This window comes from Protopterus annectens, chromosome 8.part0 (genome assembly GCF_019279795.1).
Source record: "Protopterus annectens isolate FY-2018-M chromosome 8.part0, PAN1.0, whole genome shotgun sequence".
Lineage (NCBI taxonomy): Eukaryota > Metazoa > Chordata > Ceratodontiformes > Protopteridae > Protopterus > Protopterus annectens.
In genome coordinates, this window is record NC_056741.1 from 1,685,959,670 (window position 1) to 1,685,975,524 (window position 15,855).

Here is a 15,855-nt window from a genome sequence, read left to right on the forward strand (position 1 = left end):
TCATAAATAGGATGTAGAGTGGGGGATGTCATGCATTATTCTAGTAATCAATAGTGTGCAGTAGTGAGAGATTTCATGCATTACTCTGGCCATGAATAGAATGCAATTCTGGGGGAGTCATACTTTAATCTGGTAATTAATAGGATGCAGTAGTGAGAGATGTCATGCATTACTCTGGTCTTGAATAGAATGCAGTTCTGGGGGGGGGGTCATACTTTAATCTGGTAATTAATAGGATGCAGTAGTGGGAGGTTTCATGGATTACTCATGTCATAAATAGGATGTAGAGTGGGGGATGTCATGCATTATTCTAGTAGTGAATAGTGTGCAGTAGTGAGAGATTTCATGCATTACTCTGGCCATGAATAGAATGCAGTTCTGGGGGGGGGGTCATACTTTAATCTGGTAATTAATAGGATGCAGTAGTGAGAGATTTCATGCATTACTCTGGTCATGAATAGAATGCAGTTCTGGGGGGGGTCATACTTTAATCTGGTAATTAATAGGATACAGTAGTGGGAGGTTTCATGGATTACTCATGAAATAAATAGGATGTAGCAGTGGGGGACAGCATGCATTATTCTAGTAATGAATAGTGTGCAGTAGTGAGAGATTTCATGCATTACTCTGGTCATGAATAGAATGCAGTTCTGTGGGGGTCATACTTTAATCTGGTAATTAATGGGATGCAGTAGTGGGAGGTTTCATGGATTACTCATGTCATAAATAGGATGTAGCAGTGGGGGATGTCATGCATTTCCTTTGGTATTGAATAGAATGTAGTAGTGGGTGATTTCATGCAGTTCTTTGGTCATAAGTATGGTCAAGTAGTTGGGGATTACAAGCATTACTTTCTTTATGAATAGAACACAGTAGTGGGGGGTTTCACACATTACTCTGGTCAAGAATAGGATACAGTAGTGGGAGGTTTCACGCATTGCTGTGGTCAAGAATACGGTGCAGTAGTGGAGGATTTCATATATTACTCTGGACAATAATAGGGTGCAAAAGTGAGTGATTTTGTCTGCTACTCTGATCATGAATAGGATGAAGCAGTAGAAGATTTCATGCATTACTCTGGTCATGAGCAGGATGCAGTAGTAGTGGGTTTCATACATTACTCTGGACAACAATAGGGTATAGTAGTGGGGTACTTCAGGCACTACTTTGGTGATGAATACAATGCAGCAGTGAGGGATAAAATGCATTACTGTGGCTGTGAATAGGGTGCAGTAGTGGTCGATATCATGCATTACAATGGCCATGAATAGGATGCAGTAGTGGGGGGATTTCATGCATTACTCATCTCATTAACAGGGTGCATTAGTGATGGATTTTGTGCATTACTCTGGTTATTTATAGGGTGCAATGGTTGGGGATTTCATGCATTAACCTGTGATGAATAGGATGCAGTCATAGGGACCTGAAACTTTACTCTAGTGATGGACAAGAAGCAGTAGTAAGGTATTATATGTATTACTCGAGATCGATAGAATGCAGTAATGGGGGCTTTCATACATTCCTTGGTTGATGAATAATGCCCAGCAATGGGGGGATATCATATAATGGTGATGAACAGACTGTAGCAGTGAGTTATTTTATACATTATTCTTGTCATGACAGGGTGTAGCAGTGGAGGATAACCTGCATTACTCTGGTCAAGAATAGGATGCAGCAGTGGGGGTTCATGCATTATACTTGCAATGAATAGGATACAGCAGTGGAAGCTTTCATTCATTACTCTGGTTGTGAATGGGGTGAGGTAGTGGGACATTTTTTCATTATTCTGGTTATGAAAAGGATGCTGTGGTGGGGGATTTCATGCTTTACTCTAGTCTTGAATAGGATTCAGTAGTAAAGAATTTCTTTAACTACTTTAGACATGAAGTTGTGGAAGATTCCAGACGTTACTGTGGTTATAAATAGGATGAGATAGAAGAGAACACAATGCATTACTGTGGTCATGAAAAAGATGCAGAAGTGGGGGACATCATCCAATACATAAGTGGGGGATTTCATGCTTGACTCTAGTCATCAACAGAATGTAGTTGTGGTGAATTTCATGCATTACTCTGGACATCAACAGAATGCTGTAGTGGGGGTTTCATGCAATACTCAGGTCTTGAATAGCATGCAGTAATGGAAGATTTCATGCATTACTCTGCTCATGAACAGGATGCAGTAGTGAGGAAGTTCATGCATTACTCTGGTTGTGAATAGGGTGCAATATTGTTGGATTTCATGCATTACTCTGGTCATGAAGAGGGTGCAGTATCTGGAATTCATGCATTACTTTTGGTATGAATAGGATGCACAAGTAAGGATTTCATGCATTACTCAGGTCATGAATAGGATGCAACATTGGTGGATTTTATACATTAGGTTGTTCCTGAACAGGATGCAGTAGTGGGGAGATTTCTTGCATTACTCTGATCTTGAATAGGATGCAGTAGTGGAGTATTTCATACATTACCCTAGTCATGCATAGGGTGCAGTACTGGGGGATGTTGTGTTTTTTTTCTAGTCATCGTTATGATGCAAAAGTAGCTATTTCATGCATTACTCTGGTTGTGCATATGCTACGGTAGTGGGGGACTTCATGCATTACTTTGTTGTTGAATAGGTTGCAACAGAGGGGATTTCATACTTTTACTCTGGTTATGAATTGGGTCCAGTAATTAGGGGTTTCAAGTATTACTCTGGTCATGAGAAGAATGCACTATTGGGGACTTCATGCATTACTCTGATGCTTAACAGGATGCAGTAAAGAATGTCATCATGCATTAGCATGATCATGAATAGGATGAAGTACTGTTGAATTCATGTATTATTCTAGTCAAGAATAGGGTGTAGTAGTGGGGAATTTCATCCATTACCTTAGTCATGTATAAGGTGTAGTAGTGCAGGATTCCATGCATTACTCAGGTCATGAATAGGATGCATCAGTGGAGGATTTCATGCATTATTCTGGTTGTGAATTGAGTGCAGTATTGGGAGATTTCCTGCGTTACTTTGGTCATGAATAAACTACAGTAGTGAGAGATTTAATACATTAGTCTCTTGATGAACAGGATACATTAGTGCCTTACTCTGGTCATGAAAGGGTACAGTAGTGGGGTATTTCATGCAACTTATGTAAACGTAACTTATGTATTGTCTGTTTTCCTTGATGAAATAAACTACAAGTTAGCAACGTTCATTGACCTTGGATTTATTCGTGGTTGGTCACGAATTTAATTCGATATTTTTCGTGGGCATTTATAGTCTTCAGCAAATCTTCACCATGACTGTGTGCCTTTCCTTTGGTTTATTGTTTTTTTGTGGTTCCGAGGTTGTGGTGTACGATATGGAAGGAGATGGCGGCGCCGTTGATGTGAGTGGAATGCTGAAGCAAATTAATGAGCAACTTAAGCTGCATACCATGCTTATTAGTAAACTTATGGAACCAGTGACTCAAGGCACAGATGCTATGGGGAGTTTGGGGTTGCCGCTAACTCAAACTACACCACCATCGGTAAATTCTGGTTCCACCACAATTAGAAATTCAGGTACTACAAATACAACACGTAACAAGGCTCCTTACGAATCATATGATAGTGAGCTATGGAAAAATCATAATTATTTATTTAACAGTGAAAGAACTTCAGTTGAACCCAGTAATATTAGGGTGACTCATAACATGAAGGAGATGCTGAAATCATTTGAGACGAAACTTTTCAAATTGAAACGTACCCAGATGGAAAATGGATACCTACATAGGAATATTGAGTTGGGAATAGTTCCCAAAGGACTTAGACTGTGGAGGTATCCAAATGGTTGTGAAAGTAATTCTGATATGTTGGAAGAATTACATGATTTATTTAATAAGACTGGTCTAGCCTTAATGGATATAATGATCAACTATAATACTAAAAAAATTGAAACATTGTTGCTCGAACTTGAGACATTGAATTCCAATATCAGCAAGGATTTGCTATTTGAGCAATTTTATACTAACTATATTAACATCATTAAAGATGTGGATCATAGTTGTGATGTGATATATGAGAAGAAAAATAAAAAAATTCGTAGAGACGTTAAAATTTATGAAGTGGGATACGTGTACCCAAAATCTAAAGGTATTACTCGTAACCATGGCAACGACAGGAGACAACATAACGGGTAATCTTGATGAACTCGATGAGATCACTTCCCCTTTGGAACATGACGGTTTTGGGCAACATGAATATGGGAGCTCTATTGACGATGAGGGGCCCAGGAGGTCTAAAAGGATAAGGGGTCAAAATCTACCCGATGAAGAAATTGATTACAAGCACACGGGTGCACGTCCTAGGAGGGAGCCTGAAAACAAGAAAATTAACCATCAAAAAAACGGATGGAGGACGCGCAAGTAGCCGATGGCGTCTTACTCCATGAGGTTTTGGGTAATGGAACTATCATTGAAACATCAGGTAACATTTTTACATGCTTGAGTACAAACGTTACACCTGGTTACGAGTTAAGTAGTAAAGTTAATTCCTTGGTTTGTCCTAATGAAATTGACTTTAGTTTTAAGGACATTGGTATTGTAATAACAGGTGGAGTCAAGGTCTCTGCTGAAATTAACAGTATATCTTGTATTGATCCACATCTGCTGGATATGGAAGACAATGACTCTATGGTAGTGGTGGAAAATACGGACAATTGTGACCATTTCACAGATAATGATATATTATATGACGTAACGTTACATAGTTACGATGGCCAAGACCATGACTTTTGTGAAACGCACAACAATGCTGTCGTGTGTGCAAACAGTTATTTGAACTTGAGCAATGATTCTTCAAAGATATCTGAGGGGAATCATTGTATTTTGGACAATTCCACCATGGCAAAAGTATTTAATGTTGGTAATTCTGCAAAAAATGATGGTGACTGTTATTTATTTGGTAAACCGACTATTGTGGTTAATGATAAAAAGGATTTTAAGCTATACAATTACACTCATACTGCTTTTAATAGAGACTGTGTTAACCTATTTTCAAAGGGTTTCAGTTTTGTACCCTGTAGAAAAGGGAATTTGGTAAACACCATACTTGATTTAAAATGTTTTACGCGTAAATTAAATTTAAAAATATTATTCCAAAACAATCCATGTGATATTAATATTAATATAGAACAGGGGAGATTATCCAAACCTAGTATATACAATCCAGCGATGAATGTCAAAGTGGCTATATTTGAAAAAGTCACCGAGAATGATATTAGGGATTTCTTTAATGAATATAATGCAAGTTTACACAAAAATATGACCAACAAGGAGCAATTAATACTCAAAAATATTATGTCCATTAAAAACATTAGGATAATGAAACCCGATAAGGGCAGCGGAGTGGTCATAGTGGATAACCATGATTATATTTCTTATATGAATGTCATGTTATTGGGAGATGCTTATGAAGAGGTTAGCAGAAATGAAATTAACATAGCATATAAAAAAATTGATTTGTTACTTAATGACATGTTATATCAAGGTGAACTTGATGAACTTGATTGGCATTTTTTACGTAATGAATACCCTGTCATCAGTGGGATTTTTGGAATCCCAAAAATACATAAAGGGTTGAATAATTTACAATTCAGACCCATTGTAGATGGTAAACGAAGAAAAACTCATTTTATTAGTCAATATCTGGATTAACATCTTAAAACGGGGATAGGAACCTTCCCTTATATTCTTAAGGATTCTTGGGACTTTTTGGATAAAATTAGCACAATAGAGTTTAATTTAGGGGATACATTTGTCACTATGGATGTATGCAATCTTTTTACAGTAATACCCCATGACACGGGTCTTGAATGGTTGGAAGAGCAACTGTTTTATACTAATTTATATGACCAAAATAAAACTAATGTGTTAACAAAATTGATGGAAACTGTATTGAAAAATAATTATTTGTACTTTGAAGGTGCTTATTATCGACAAGTGAGTGGGGTGGCCATGGGGGCAGAATGTGCCCCCATGTTTGCGAACTTCATAATGACCTATTGGGAGTTAAATTATTTGTTTAACACTCAGTTTTATGCGCATATAAAATTTTATGTGCGATTTTTGGATGATTTATTCATCATATGGAATGGACAACAATCAGAGTTGAAGGCATTTTTGGAATATATAAACAATAGTGTATGGTTTCTTAAGTTTACATATGAAATAAGTAAAGAAAGCATCACTTATTTGGATGTTAAGTTAACACATGATAAAGTTAATAACGTAGTAAAATCCAATATATATATAGAAAATCCACCTTTTCTAATTCTTACTTGCATTTTGATAGCTGGCACCCTGACCATCAGAAAAAGGCAGTTGTCAAGGGACAGATGGTCAGGGCTGCCAGAATGGTCAGTGACGAGGTGGACTTTGTTAATGAAATACAATTCATTTTGTCATTATTTGTTAATAGAGGTTATCCTGAAAAATTATGTATTAGTATTTTAGATGAAGTAAAAAACAAAAGACAAAATGGATTTTACAAAGCCATTTTGAATGGTAACTATAGTATTGGTACGGGTGGAAATAACATCAAAAGTAATAGTTGTTACAATTCATATACAGTACCTTTCTACATTACTACATTTAATGATATATCACATGTTATTAAAACCATTATTAAGAAGAATTGGAATTTAATAAGCTTGGATAATACCTTGGGAACTTTTTTCCCAAGGGAACATCACATATATTTATAGAAAAGACACGTCATTTAAGGAAATGTTTGAAAATGTAAGTACTTGTGGAACTAGTAAATCAAATAAACAGATTGGGAATTACAAATGTGGCAGGTGTTCCACTTGTGTACATATTGTTAATACTGGCACAAGTGTCACAGTTAACAAACATATTATCAAGATTCATGAACATATTAATTGTTATACGATCAATGTTATATACATCGCAGTATGTCAACACTGCGATGCTTTTTATGTTGGTAAAACCAGTAGACACTTAAGGGACCGAATAAAGGAACACCTGTTAGATATTAAAAATGTCAAGCTTACCAATGCTTTAGCTAGACACATAGTACAATACAAAAATCATCAATTCAAGTTTTTTGGTGTGTCCCATTTAATGAATGATCCTCAGGGTAAAATTAATAAATATAATCTGGACATACTAGAATTAAGGATGCAGATTTTATTAAATGCTCACCAACATCCAGGGTTGAATGAATTCGTTAGTATAAAACCCATTTTAAGACTCAACAACATAAAAGGGAAGTAGCATTATACATATGTTATTTAACGTTACATATATATTTTTATGAAACTAAGGTTTATATACATACATATACATAATTTTCAATTTAATGTTTTTAATTCAATACGTATATACAAATCTTAATTACATGAGATAAAGAATAATAAATAAAAAATAAAATTATTACTGTTTACAAAAATTTGTATTTTTTATTTTTCATTTTTTCATTTTTAACATACACAAGTTATATTTACATGTGACGTATAGTACAGAATGAAGTTTTATTGCTTGGAGAGTTTATTTTAATCAATGTATTTTAATCAATGTATTTATTACACATTTAGTATATATATATATATATATATATATATATATATATATATATATATATATATTTCTCTACACAGTTGTTTACATATTTAATATATGCTTATTAACTGAGCTTCAAATATGGATTCATGGAATGAAGCGATTACGTGCATATTCATAACACATTATTATAATACATAATTTTATCATATATAATTTATTGTTATGGATGGAAGGCTTAGTTAATTTATAATGTATTTAATTCAACTTATTTTATAAGACTAACATACAGAATATGCATTTTTATTTTTATAATATGTATTTTTTATATATTTTTTTATATTATTTTTTTTTATATGTTATACAAGCATATATACATATATTTATAATTAGATTTAAATACACTAATTATAAGCGTTCACTGATTAATTGAATAATTATGTTGGGTATATTTAAGCGGCTTGATTTGTGTTGTAACTTGTTTTCTGAGGAAGTCCGTGGAGACGGACGAAACCTAGGTCAACGCAACTTATGTAAACGTAACTTATGTATTATCTGTTTTCCTTGATGAAATAAACTACAAGTTAGCAGCATTCATTGACCTTGGATTTATTCGTGGTTGGTCACGAATTTATTTTCGATATTTTTCGTGGGCATTTATAGTCTTCAGCAAACCTTCACCACGACTGTGTGCCTTTCCTTTGGTTCATTACTGTCCTGATGATTATGATGAAATAGTGTGTATTTCATGTATTACTCTGTACATGAATAAATATGCTGTAGTAGGAGATTTCATTCATTACACTGGTCAGAAATGGGATGCAGTTGTCAGGATTTCATGCATTACTCTGCTCTTGAATATGATGTAATTGTAGTGGATGTCATGCATTACTGTGGTTAAGTATAGGATGCAGTGGTAAGTATTTTATGCATTACTTTGATCATGATGAGGAAGGTGCAGTGGTGAATTTTATGCATTACTCTGGTGGTGAATATGACATAGTACTGCAGGATTTCAGGCATTACTCTGCTGTGGAATAGGATACAGTATTGGTGGAATTTATGCATTACCCTGGTGATGAATGAGATGCAGTAGTGAGAGATTTGATGCATTATTGGTGGAATTTATGCATTACCCTGGTGATGAATGAGATGCAGTAGTGAGAGATTTGATGCATTACTCTAGTGATGAATAAGATGCATTTGTAGGGTACAACATGCATTTCTCTGGTCTAGAACTAGATGCAGTTTTGGGGGATTTCAAGTATTACTCTGGTCAAGAATAGGGTGCTGTAGTGGGGACTTTGTGTTACTATGGTAATGAATAGGATACAGTAATGAAGGATTTCTTACATTACTCTGGTCATGCATAGGGTGCAGTTTTGGGGGATTTCATGCCTTTTTTTCTGGTCATGGATAGGGTTCACTAGTGGAGATTACATGCATTACTCTAGTCATGGATAGGATGCAGTACTTGGGGATTTCATTCATTACTCTGTTCATAAATAAAGTGCAGTAGTGGTGCTGTCATGCATCAGTTTGTTCATGAATAAGGTGCAGTAGGAAGGATTTCATACATTACTTTGGTCATGAATGGGGTGCAGTAGTGGGAATTTCATGCATTACTCTGATCTTGAATGGAATGCAGTAGTAGGGGATTTTATATATTCCTTTGGTTATGAATAGAATACAGTGGTGAGAGATTTCATGCATTAATCAGATCATAAATAGAAGGAAGTAGTGGTGGATTCCATGCATCACCTGGTCATGAATAGCATGCAGTAGTGGGGGATTTCACACAATATTCGGGTCATGAATAGGATGCACTAGTGGTGAAGTCATGCATTACTGTGGTCATGAATAGGATGCAATAGTGGGGATTTCATATATTAATATGGTTGTGACAGAGATGCAGTAGTGGAGGATTTCATGGATTACTCTGGTTGTGAATTGTGTGCAGTAATGGATTTCATGCATTACTCATGAATAGAGCATAGTATTGGGGGACTTGATGCTTTATTCTGAACAGGATGCAGTAGTAAGGGATTTCATGCATTACTCTGGAGATGAACATGATGCATTACTGGGGAATTACAAGCAGTACTCTGTGGTGTTGAAGAGGATGCAGTATTTTGGTATTTTAAGCATTACTCTGATGCTGAATAAGATCAGCAATGGGGGCATCATGCATTTCTTTGTTGATGAATAGTATGCAGTAGTGTGGGACAGCATTTGGTACTGTTTGCAGTAGTAAGGGAATTCATACATGACTGATTTTGAAAAGGGTATAGTAGTGGATAATTTCATGCACTATTTTGGTCATGAAAGGGTGCAGTACTGGAAGATTTCATGTATTACTCTTGGCGTGCATAGGGTACAGTACTGGGAATTTCATGCATTACTCTTGTCATGCATAGGATGCAGTATTGAGGGATTCCATGCTTTTTTCTGGTCATGATTACAGTGTAATAGTAGGGATTTCATGCAATACTCAGGTGTGAATACGGTGCAGTGGTTTTGGATTTCATGCATTTATCTGGTCGTGAATGGGGTGCAGTAGTGCTGGATTTCAACATTACACTTTTCACAAATAGGGTGCCATAGTGGTAGATTTGATGGTTTGCTCTAGAGATGAATAGGATGCAGTAGTAGGATAGTTCATGCATTACTCTGGTAATTAATAATATGCATTATCTGTGGATTTCTTGCATTACTCAGTTGTTGGGTAGGATGCACTATTGGGTATTTTCTGCATTACTCTGTTGATGAGTATGATATAGTAGAGGAGGAGTTTATGCATTATTCAGGTGATGAATAGGATACACTAGTGAGGGACAACATGCATTCCTCTGGTGAAGAAAATGATGAAGTAGTTGGGGATTTCATGCATTACTTGAATAGACCCACGGTGGTGGTGCTGCAGTAGTGTTGTCGCCTCACAGTCAGACACTGTCCTGTTTGATTCTCAGCTAGAGCGTCTTCTGCGTGGAGACATGCGTGAATGGGCATACCTTCGTTGAAGGTTGTGTGTCAGCGCTGGTAACTTGGCACGTAAAAATCAACTACCAATCATTAGCAGACCGGAGTTCCACTGTGGCGACCCCTAACCGGGAAAAGCCGAAAGACACAACAACTTTAGTCATGAATAGGGTGCAGTACTGGTGGATTTCATGCACTACTCTGGGCATGAATATGGGGAAAGTGTACATTAGTGGTGGGATTTTATAGATTACTTTGGCAATGAATATTGTGTAGTAGTGGGGAATTTCAAGCATTACTCAAGTCATGAATGAGATGCAGTAGTGGGGGATTTTATGCAATACTCTGGATATAAGTATAGTGCAGCAATAGGGAGATTTCATTCATTACTCACAGCAAGAGGTTTGTCCGGTTTGATCCATGACTGGGGTGCCTTCTGTGTGGAGTCTGCATGTACTTCCTGTGGTCGTGTGCATTTCCTCCTGGTGCTCCGGTTTCCTCCCACATCCTAAAGACATGCTGTAGGTGGATTGGACACTCTAAATTGTCCCTAGGCAAGAGTATGTGCATGTGTGTGCCTTCCGTGGAGGGTTGGGCACCAGGCTGGCAAGTTGGCACTGTGAAACTCCACTGCCAATCATGAGTGGACAGGTGATCCTCTGTGGTGACCTCTAACCAGGAAAAGCTGGAAGTAGACTCTAGTCATGGATAGGATCTGGTGACTGAGGATTTCATGCATTACTCTGGCTGTGAATATAGTGCAGTAGTGGAGGACAACATGCATTTCTTTGCTGATGAATAGGATGCATTAGTTGGGTGTTTCATGAATTATGCTGGTGATTATTAATATGCAGTATTTGTGGATTTCTTGAATTACTCAGTTGTTGGGTAGGATGCACTATTGGGTATTTTCTGCATTACTCTGTTGATGAGTATGATATAGTAGAGGAGGAGTTTATGCATTATTCTGGTGATGAATAGGATACACTAGTGAGGGGCAACATACATTCCTCTGGTGAAGAAGTTGATGAAGTAGTTGGGGATTTCATACATTACTTAAGTCATGAATAGGGTGCAGTACTGGTAGATTTCATGCACTACTCTGGGCAGGAATATGAGGAAGGTGGGGAATGTCATGTGTTACTCTGGTGATAAATAGGGTACATTAGTGGTGGGATTTCATACATTACTTTGGCAATGAATATGGTGTAGTTGTGGGGAATTTCAAGCATTACTCTGGTCATGAATGAGATGCAGTAGTGGGGGATTTTATGCAATACTATGGATATAAATATGGTGCAGCAATAGGGAGAGTTCATGCATTACTCTGGTCATGGATAGGGTGTGGTGACTGGGGATTTCACGCATTACTCTGGCTGTGAATATAGTGCAGTAGTGGAGGACAACATGCATTTCTTTGCTGATGAATAGGATGCAGCAGTGGTGGATTTCATGCATTACATTCTTCAAGCGTAGGATGCAGTAGTGGCATTTTACTGCAAAAAGTGAAATATATGTAAGATTAAATATCTTAAATCAAGGAAATAATACTTGTTTTTTTGCTTGACAAGATTTTTCTGTTTTTTATGTAAGAGAAGTTTGCTTGCTTCAAGCCATTTTGTCCTTAATTATCATAATAAGATTATTTAACTTTTTACTGAGATTTTATTACGGAGTCTAAGTAAATAAACACTTAAAACTCGAACTTTAACATTTATAACCCTGCTTAAACATGCAGAATTAGTTTGATGTAGTCAGAATTATTATTTCAAGTATCTTTTTATTTCACCTCTTCATTAATTTATTGCAAACATTCAAATAGCACATGTCTTTTAAGAACAGGCTAACTGTTCAGTCTGCCTTTATTGATGTAAGATATTTGAAAAATAAAGTTGGAAATTCATATGGTCAAAATGAACACAAGCAGAAATACAACATTTTATAGCTGCCTTTCAAGCCACTCAAGGATCACCTTTGAAATATACATCTACTTAAAGTAAAGCATTTGTTGAAAAATCAGCAAACAAAAGAAAGGCAGGACACTGCTGTAGTACCTTTGTTTTAATAAAAACACACAAAGAAATCCAGTAGTAAGTGCTTTCAGGTTGAGACCCTTCATCAGACATACAAGAACAGTTAAAAGTTCAACATTTAAATATGGTAGCATCCAATCAAACATCAATTAAGAGTTAATAAAAAACCCTCCTCCTCTGTAGGGCGGGTTTAAGAGGAACCATATCATTAAGGCCAGGGGTCCTATGTGCCATAAGCTCTATGATCCAACGTGACTCCAAAGATTCAGTAAGTAACTTAACATCCCCTCCTCTGTTACCCAAACTGACATTAGCCATAGCTTTAAACACAAAGGTGTGAGTAGGATAAAGCTCAACATGTTTATATAGAGCATTGTGAACATCTTTATTCCTGATGGAAGACAAATGCTGGAGGATCCTAACCTTAAACATGTTGTTAGTCATGCCCACATAAAAGCCAGAGCAACATGTGCACTCTCCTACGTAAACAAGATTGGGGGTTCTGCAAGTGGCTCTAGCCTCAAATTCAAAGATCCTGCCACTTACTGGATGTATAAAAGTATTCACCCTATTAATGTAAGGGCATGCTTTACAATTACCACAAGGAACACTGCCCCTCTTGCTTATAAGCAGCCTGTGGACAGCCAAACTCTTTTCCCCACATAACAAGTCCTTAAGATTTTTGTTCCGCCTGTATCCATAACAGGGGATAGGCCCTATCATATCCCTTAACACCTCAGCCAAGGTTTGAACCTGCCTGTCCTATTTAAACTTCCATTGGCTACAACACGTTTCACAAGGTGTTTCTCATACCCCCTCTTTTGAAAACATTCCTTCAACCCACAAATCTCAAGCTCAAAATTGGTACCTGTTGCTCTGGCTTTTATGTGGGCATGACTAACAACATGTTTAAGGTTATGATCCTCCAGCATTTGTCTTCCATCAGGAATAAAGATGTTCACAATGCTCTATATAAACATGTTGAGCTTTATCATACTCACACCTTTGTGTTTAAGCTGTGGCTAATGTCAGTTTGGGTAACAGAGGAGGGGATGTTAAGTTACTTACTGAATCTTTGGAGTCACGTTGGATCATAGAGCTTATGGCACATAGGACCCCTGGCCTTAATGATATGGTTCCTATTAAACCCGCCCTACAGAGGAGGAGGGTTTTTTATTAACTCTTAATTGATGTTTGATTGGATGCTACCATATTTAAATGTTGAACTTTTAACTGTTCTTGTATGTCTGATGAAGGGTCTCAACCCGAAAGCGCTTACTCCTGGATTTCTTTGTGTGTTTTTATTAAAACAAAGGTACTACAGCAGTGTCCTGCCTTTCTTTTGTTTGCTGCTTGTTTTTTGGTTTGGAGGACTTTGGCATTGGTACGAAGATTTTATTTTGGATTTGTTGAAAAATCATTAAACAGCATAAATATGCAAATAATATCATAATCTCCACAAATAACAATGTAGTTTGTTGACAGTAAAGGATGCATATGCTTGCAATTCCAATGACATGAAGAACCTTGGATAGTGACATCACCAGGACATGCAGACAAAACATTTTAACCATTTGTAATTAAATGTCTCCATTTTTACTTAAGCATAGCAACTTTTCACACTGTTTTCATCATCATCAGCTCCCTTTTTCATATTTTTTCTACATGGGGTTGGGGTATCGTGTTAACTGTCACCAAATCTCTCGATTCAGTGCCACACTCCTGCTTTCTTCATCACTCATGCCTGTCTGTCGCAGATCTTTTTTCACACAATCCATTCACTTCTTTGCTGGATGTCCTCACTTCCTCTTACCTTCTTCCTGTCTGTTCCAAATCTTCCTCACCAGATTGTCTTCTGCTTTTCTGCACGTGTCCAAACCACCGTACTCTGTTCTCTTTGATCTTTTCTGCAATTGGAGCTTCATTGGCTTCTTATGTCCTCATTTTATCATCTGTCCCACAGTTTGCATCCTATCACCCTTCTCAGGCACTTAATTTCCATCACCTTTAGCTTCTTCAACAGTTTTGCCTTTACTGCCCATGTTTCTGTACCATACAGTAGTACTGGTCACACCACTGTCTTGTACACCTTACATGTCAGCTTTTTTGGCATTCTTCTGTCATAGACTACACCAGACACTGTATGCCATTTGGCTGCAGCCCCTCTGATTCTAGCTTTGACCTCTTCATCCAGACTTCCCTTCTCCTCAACTACCCCTCCCAGATACTCAAAGCTGTTTACTTGTTCCACTATCTTCCCTTCTGTCTGTATTCTCAGCTTCTTCTGATTTCCCCAGTTTGCTGCCATTACCACCGTCTTATCTGTGTTTAGTTTCATCCCATATGCCTTCAGATTTGCATTGCATTCTCCTATCCTTTGCTGAAGTTCTAGCTCAGAGTCTGCCTGCAATGCCATATTGTCTGCATACAGCAACTTTGTTGATCTGCCCCCTTTGACCTGTTTGCTAATGTAGTCTATCATCAGTATGAACAGCACTGGGCTCAAAGCTGAACCCTGGTGTACACCCACTCCCACTGGGAACACCTCTGTGAGGCCGAACACTGTTCATACTTGAGTCATTGGGTCCTTGCACATAGCTTGTACTAATTCTGTCAATGTTTATGGGACTTCAAACCATCACATTACTGCCCAGATCAGCATTCTTGGGACCTTGTCATATGCTTTCTCCAAGTCTAGGAATGCCCAGTTGGACTCTTTCCTCATCTCTAGTTTCTTCTCAAGTATTTGTCTCACTGCAAACATCGGGTCAATTGTGCTGCATCCTGATCTGAATCCAAACTGCTCATCTGCCATTTTACATTCTGCTACTTTGCATATTCATTTATCAATCACCCTCTCCAGAACTTTCATGCAATGTGATAGGAGTTTGATGCCTCTGTACTGCCTGCAGTTGTGGATGTACCCTTTATTCTTGTACACTGGCATGAGTATGCTTATTCTCCAGTCATCTAGGCTACGCCTTTTTCTCTACACTGCTATTAGTACCATCAGGAGCCATTTCTCCCCTAGCTCACCCAGCATCTTTATCATATCTGCTGTGACCTAATCTGAGCCTGCTGCTTTCCCTGCCTTCATTTTCCTTAGTGCTGTTCTTACTTCTTCTAGGGTGGGATCCTGTTCTTTTCTCATTGGAGGCTATTTCTGGGGCACTACAGGTTCCTTGGGGTTTTCTTCATTCAGAAGCTGCTGGATATTTTTATTTTTTATTTTATTTATTTAACATTTGTTTACCAGGAAAGTCTGACTTGGAACGAAGCCAACTTTCAGTGGAAGCC

General features: G+C 37.4%; 1 protein-coding gene across 1 annotated transcript in view; it reads right to left on the reverse strand.

The window, feature by feature from the left end:
• Positions 1 to 15,855, reverse strand: part of LOC122808531 (adhesion G-protein coupled receptor G1-like) — a 953,755-nt gene that overhangs the window by 675,808 nt on the left and 262,092 nt on the right. The gene's annotated exons all lie outside the window — the stretch shown is intronic.